This window comes from Aethalodelphis obliquidens, unplaced genomic scaffold (genome assembly GCF_003676395.1).
Source record: "Aethalodelphis obliquidens isolate GAN/ISIS:26980383/991018 unplaced genomic scaffold, ASM367639v1 scaffold28, whole genome shotgun sequence".
Classification (NCBI taxonomy): domain Eukaryota; kingdom Metazoa; phylum Chordata; class Mammalia; order Artiodactyla; family Delphinidae; genus Aethalodelphis; species Aethalodelphis obliquidens.
The window spans coordinates 18,765,778-18,772,615 of record NW_020837972.1 but is presented as its reverse complement, the minus strand read 5'-3'; the positions used below and the strand labels follow the sequence as shown (position 1 = coordinate 18,772,615).

General features: G+C 56.2%; 1 protein-coding gene across 28 annotated transcripts in view; it reads left to right on the top strand.

Annotated features, from left to right (window-relative positions):
* Window positions 1–6: 6 nt before the first annotated feature.
* NCOR2 (nuclear receptor corepressor 2) overlaps window positions 7–6,838 on the top strand; it is a 222,291-nt gene continuing 215,459 nt past the window's right edge. For all 28 annotated transcript variants that reach the window (XR_003436770.1, XR_003436769.1, XM_027125072.1 and 25 more), the window contains exon 1: window positions 7–169. The gene's annotated coding sequence lies outside the window, so the exon portion shown is untranslated. The remainder of the gene's footprint in view (window positions 170–6,838) is intronic.

Sequence of the window (6,838 nt, the reverse complement as noted above, 5' to 3'; positions counted from 1 at the left end):
CAGGGACGCGGGGCTGGCGCCCTAGGAGGCGGCGGCGGGAGGATCGCGCCCCGGCTGGAGGCCGGGCCTGCTGCGCGCCCCCAGCCCGATCGGCACCGCCACTTGCCTGAGCGCCCGGGCAGCCCGAGCGCGCCCCGTGCTCGGGCGCCGCCGCCTCCACCTCCGCGAGGTGAGTTGGGGCCGGGGGTCCCCGCGGAGGGCCGGGGTGAGGCGCAGGGCGCGCTTCCGGGGGAATCGGGGAAGATCGGGCGGCGCACGCGGCGGAGTTGGCGGGGCCCCTGCACTCCCGAGTTGGCGCTCTCGGGGGTGGCCTGCTGGGGAGTGAGGCGCCTCGTAGACACTGCGGCCCGCGTGCGTGGAGGTGCCGGGGAACTTAGGGGAACTCCAGCTCCCCAGTGAGGGGGCGGGCAGGAGGGAAGTGGCGTGGGGGTGGGCGGGTGGGGGGCGCCCTGGAACTGCGTAGGGCAGCCCCCCACCGTGTGCCACGGCCCTGGGGGCATGGCCGCCATGCGCCTCCTTCCTCCCCAAGCGGCCTCGGACTTGGGGGGGGGGGGACACTGCGCCTTATTTTCCAGCGGGCAGTGCGGCTTTGGAGAACCCCTGGAGATGGCACCCTCGGCTCCCCGGCCTGGCTGCTGCGGAAGGCGCCTGGGGGGTTCCTGCCACCGGGGGTGTGTGTGTGTGTTGGCGGTGGCGCTCCTGGGCGAGGGACCGGAGGGCTCTGGGTGGGGGTCTCCGGGGAGAGGCACCCCTTGCTCCCCCCTCCCCCGTGGGCTGGTGTTCCTGGTGTCTGGGCCTGCCTCCCGCGGCTGGTGACGCCTCATTGGGCCGCCTCCTGGTCCCTCCCCCAGGCTGTGCGGATACTTGGGATGCCACTAGTTTGGGAAGTTGGAATTCGGAGCTGATCCCACTTGGGCTGGACCCGGAGGCCCCAGGCCCTGGTGCTGGGGGAGCACCCCCAGAGACTTGGAGGGGAGTGGGAGGGATCCGTGGGGCGCGCCTTCCCTACCCCGGACGCTTGCAGGAAAAAGCCCGAGGGAGGGAGAGAGGGCTAGGCAGGCGGGCGGGCGGGAGAGACACGCTGTACCTGTGAGCTGCAGTCGCCCGGGCCCAATTAGCGTAGGGCGCCCGGCGTTATTTTTACATTGTAGGTTTAATTTTTGGGAAGCGAGGGCCCTCGCGTCGCCTGTCGTGCGCTCCTGCGCTCCGAGGGTCTGGTGCAGGCAGCGGGGGCGGATCTGTTCTGTCGGCTCAGCCGCCTCCCTTCCTCCCCCTCCTCCACCCCTGTTGGTGAGAACTGGTTTTATTATGATTTTTTTTTTTTTCCCTTTTGCAGATTTGGAGGAAGGATGTGTGAGGGAGGCAGGGAGGAGGGAAGGGGAGAGGATCCCTGTGGAGTTCTGGGCTAGTTGGGTTGTGTTATCGGTGGCCTTGACTTTGCCCTTTTAAAACCAGATCTGGGTCCCCGCGGCTGCTTTGATAGAAGGGGCTCTCCGGGCCAGGAGTGAGCTGGGAGGGCGTCCCAGGGCATTGTTGTGTATCTCGTCGTGGGTGGCCTTTTCTTTTCTTTTTCTTTCTTTTTTTTTTTTTTTTTGGATTGGTGGGTGCGGGGAGAGCCCTCGGAGCAAGGAAGAGGTGTGAGGTGGGATAGCTGAGCCGTTCACAGCCGACTCTGCAACTCAACGCCTTGAGTTGGAATCATACTTTTGCCACTTTACTGGCAGTGTGACCCTGGACAAGTTACTCAACTTCTCTGTGCCTCAGGCTTCTCGTCTGTAAAGTGGGGTAACAATAGTACCGAGTTCAGAGGGTTGTTGTGAGAAGTGAGGTGGTAATACATAGAAGGTATTCGTATATGTGTTACTACAACCACTGTTGTTGTTATTATGATTCCTGGGTTCTAAAACTTGGCCTTTAATCCAATGGCCTGGACATTTTGTGAGAAGAGGCTGCCTTGCATTTTGCCTGAAGATCTGGTGAAGGGAAGGGGCCTTCTTCGCACCTCCCTTTGCTTTTCCCGGTGAGGACAGAGAAGGGAGGTGGCACCTTCAGCCCATTGAACAGATGCACAGACCGAGTCCGGCTGGCCCGGAGCCAGGGGTGAGCGGGGAAGCGGCAGCGGCGGTGGGGCGGCTGCCAGGGCATCCCGGGCGCTGTCTGGCTTCCCCGCGCCGGCTGCCTTGTCCCTGCTTGGAAACTTAACCACCGCCGCCGCCGCCGCCGCCGCCGCTGGGTGCCCGGGGAGTCTGCGGTACCCAGACGTGGGGGCGGGAGCGCAGCGGGCCCCAGCCCCGGCCTCTTCCCACCGAGCTATTTACGCTTGCTCCGGGATCAATACTATTGATAAATCCATGTAAATGGTAATGTGGCTGTCAGGCCCCGCTGAGGGATGGAGACCCCTCGTGGGGCTGCGCGCACCCCCCTCCCTCCCTCAGCGAGGGTTTGACTACGTGGGAAGGATTTATTTGGCATAATCCGTTCTTTTCACCCAATTAATAATACTCATACCACCTCCTAAAGATTTCGGAGAGCTCTGCAAACACGAATTTAGCTGCGTGAAAGGCGCGAGCTGGGTAGGCTTGATTGTTCCCAGGGCGTGGGGGTGGGAGGCTTGGCCGCGCTGATGCTTGCCCGCTGGCTGGCGTTGGAAAGAGGCCCCAGGAGTCCCGGCCCCCAGCGTCTTGCCATTCAGGCTGGATGTGGAGGCTGGCTGGTCCGGATCGCCCCCCCCCTCCCTCCGACTGCGAGTTGCAGGGGGTAGGTACCTTGTGCTGTGTTCCCACCCAGACCTGAGGCCTGTGGGTGGAGAAGTTGGAGGGGGCTCCCTTCTTAAGAAGCAGAGATGCACAGGCAGGAGAGCTGGGACTCTCACCGCTTCCTTCCAACAGCTCTGAGAACAGAAAGTCCCCCACATCAAATGCTGCCTCTGACAGTAGGGGGTTGAGAGCTTTTATTTGTGTGTGTTTTTCCCTCCTCCTCTGTTTCCTCTTCATCTCTCTAATGCCAACAGCAGCCTCCCCAGGTGACACCTCCGAGACTGGACTCCCTGCAAGGGGAACAGCTTGCGGGAACTGGTCATTCCTGCCCCAGGCACCCAGGAAAGGGGGCCAGGAGGGGACCCGAGTCTGGGCTGCTGCTTGGGGAGGGCCAAGCTGCCCAGGGTCAGGCCAGGGGTGTCATCTTAAAAGGCTTGTCCCATGGGTGGGTATGTGGAGTCCCCAGGGAAGTGATCCTTGGAGGAGGGGGAAGGGACTTGACAACCTGTCAAGTGAACTTTTGGCCTAGGAGCTGGAAAATACTATGTGTAATGCAATAGTAATAACAGCCAACACATAGAAAGCACTTACCATGTGCCAGGATCTACCCTCAACAGGAATCTACCCCTTTACTCTTTATTACCATCCTGTGAAGTCAGGGCTATTATTATCCCATTTTATAGATGGTGAAATTGAAACAGAGAGGTTAAATGACTTGCCCAAGGTCACACAGTTTGGATGTGGAACTAAGAATTAAGACCTGGGATTACCCGTGGTCGCATTGGTGCAGCGAGAATGAACGTACTGCAGACCTGCTCTGTGGAGCTGCCAAAGAGGGTAGGAAAAAAGAAATTATGTTTCTTATTTGAGCAGCAGCTGCAGATCTTTGCCCCAGGGGGCAGGAGACTGAGAACTTGTTCTTTCCAGGATTTGGGGAGGGGCGGTGCCAGAGGCAGGTCTGAAGTTTCTTTGAAGTCTCCTTTTATCTTAAACATTCATGCAGATTTGGCATCGCTCTGGCGATGGGGCTGTGTTTATTTTGAAATGAAAACATGGTTTTGAATTATTTAGCATGGCATATAACGGGACTCCAGAAAACTGCATCAGATGAGTGCCTGTACGCTGGCGGGCAGCCCTGGGGTACTTTGTAGCTGGAGACCTTGAGAGGTCCTGGGGCAGATGACAGCTTTTTCCTATTTTCCAGATGAGGGCGCAGGTCAGAGGTGCCAGGCCATCCCAAGGTCGCATGGTGGTGTGACTTTTGCTTACCATGATCAAAATCATCATCATTATCTTTCTTTTAGACCAAAGTGAGGCTTTTCTGCCTGGGCACTTCCATACCACCACGCCCAGCTGGGCTCAGGCTAGCCCTGGGGGAAGGAACTTTCCGTTTATAGATCCGTAAAGAATCATCCTAAACCAACAGTAGAGGATAGTCTGGGAGTGTTTTGTTGGAGATCCACACCTCTGATCATTTCAGGTTCTGGTGAGTTGAAATCCCGGCTTAGCGATGTGCAAGCAGAGTGCCCTGGGGCTGGTCCCTGCCCCTCTGAAAGTTTGGGTGCCCTGGTCCGTACACTGGGCACAGTGCCCACTGGGGGTAGGGGAGAGGATTAAGGGGCTGAAAGTGAGAGCGCTGGGTTTGATGTTCGGCCCTACAGTTTCAAGCTGTGTGACTCTGGACTGGTTACCTAACTTCTCTGAGCCTCAGTTTGCTCATCTCTAAGATGGGGATGATGATGATGATGATGTTGATGATGGTGATGATGATGCTACTTCTGATTTTATTGTTGTGAGGACGCGATGGATGTCATGATAGATCACAGGAGCTCTTGCTACTTTGTCCCCCACCAACCACTGGAGAGGAAAGGCTTCCCGCTGTAGAATTGATTGTTCACCCCAGGTCCTCACTGACAGGCTGGTTGGAAACAACCCCTTCCTCCCTCTAAAGGGCTGCTGGGAGGGACCCTCTCATGGCATAGTCTCTTCACCTGAGCCCCAGGCCTGGGCTTGTTGCTCTCTGGAGGCGGCAGGCTCTTCTCCTGTCGGGCTGATTGGTGATTCACAGATGTGCCCAGCTCTCTCCCTGGGCCCTTGAAGGCTGAGGTTTTCCATTCCGCCTTTAATCCCCCAGTGCCTGTCAGGCACTGAACTTGGAGGGCTTGGGCAGCCTGGAAAGTGGGGGGAAGACTGATGGGGAGGATACAGGGAGCCTCCTGGGGGAGGGCCGAGTTTCCCCTTCACCTGGCAGCGGGGGGCGGGGATGGTTCTAGAAAGGGCTCCTTTGAAGTCAGACCTGATTCAAATCCTGCTTCCCTCAGTTCAAAACTCAGCGAAGTCTCTGAACTTGTGGCCTCAGTTTCCTTATCCTTAAGTGGGGGAGGGGTGGAAAATAACGCCCCCTCAGAGGACCGTCCATAGCTGCACTGCCCGGTCGCTCCCAGCGATGGTGGGGACTGTTCTAGATCTTTGCTGTCCCGTAGCCACTAGGTGTGTGTGTGGCTCTGAGCAACTGAAATGCGGCTAGTGCTGTCGGAACTGGTAATTTTATTCCGTGTTAATTAACTGAAATTTAAAAAGCTACATGTGGCTGGTCCGGATCCGAAGGCCCAGGACTGGATGATGAAACAAGGTTCTGTGTATGGGAGCAGGGCCTGGCTCTTAGCAGCTGAGTGTTTTCCTTCTTTTGTGTGTTTTTTTCTCTGCCTGGTGCCCCTGTATCCCTGTCATCTTGGAAGGACACCCCCTCTTCTGTGGTCCTGTTCCCCAGCAAAGCCTGAGGCTCTCCTGGGTGCTGGCCCAGCCTACTGTGCCCTCCGTCCACCTCCCCTTGCCCCCATTCCTAATGTCCCCACCCCCTCCTGTCCCACCAGCCTGTGGGGCAGCTCTGACCAGGAGACCTTTCTGTGATGGCGCGAACGTTCCGGACCTGCCCCCTCTGCCCAGCACCTTAGCCGCTCTCCACTCTTCAGGTGGCATTTGGCACCTGAAGTGATGCTGCTGCCACCTGGGATCCGAATGTTATTTGCTACTTGGTTTTAATACGTTTAAAATGTGACTAGTGGGCACCGTCCCTCTTGGGCAGCGTGACCTTAGAGCCTTGCCTTCTCTGTTGACTCAGGGCCAAACGCCTGTATTCAGGCCACTGGCTGGATGTTCTCACCCTTCTTGGTCCTACCAGGCCACCGTCCCTGAGACCGGAGAGCTGGCTCAGTGCCCCCCACTTCCTTCCCTGGCTGTCATTTCTCGAGCACAGGAGACAGCCCCAGGTCTGTGCAAAGTGTGGGCAGCTCCCACTGGGAGCTGAGCTCAGGTCCACGGGTCTTGGACTCAGGCTCAGAGGAATCCCGGCTCGTAGAGATGATGGTCCAGCCCCCCCTTGTCTGTTTCTGCACCTGCAGATACATCCGGAAGGCCTGCTTCCCGTAGGGGCCGCCATGGTCCATATGTTTTTCTGCTATGAATTAACACATGGATGTCTTTCCATGTAGATAACAACTAGATTAACTTTTTTTTTTGGCGCGGGGGGATAACGTTACTTTTATTTTTTATTTGAAAAATACAGAAAACCAAAAAATAACGCACTGAAACCCTGCTACTTGCCTCGGGCTTTATAAAAATGTGTTTTACTACAAGAAAAAGCATGGGCATGTTAAAAAATTAAAACAGAGCCTAGAGGTGTCGAAGTAAGTCTCATTCCTGTTCCTACCCTCCCATTTCTGTCCCCCAAGGCAGATACACGTGGGAAAAGTTTCCTCTCAGAGATACTCTGGCCATATGTCTGCCTCACAGGGACTTGGATGTGTGTGCTCCGTTTAAAAACAAGCACACAAATGATATCACGCCCTATTCACATCTTACTTTCCTCCTTTAAATTATAATACATCTTAGTAGTTTATTCTGGAATATATAGAGAGCAGGGGTTAGCAAACTACGGCCCGCGGGCCATATCCAGCCCACCTCCAGTTTTTTATATGGTGCGCAAGCTAAGAATGGTTTTTACATTTTTTGATGGTTGAAAAAAATAAAAAGAAGAGTATTTTGTGACATGTGAAATTAAGTGAAATTCAAATTTCAGTGTC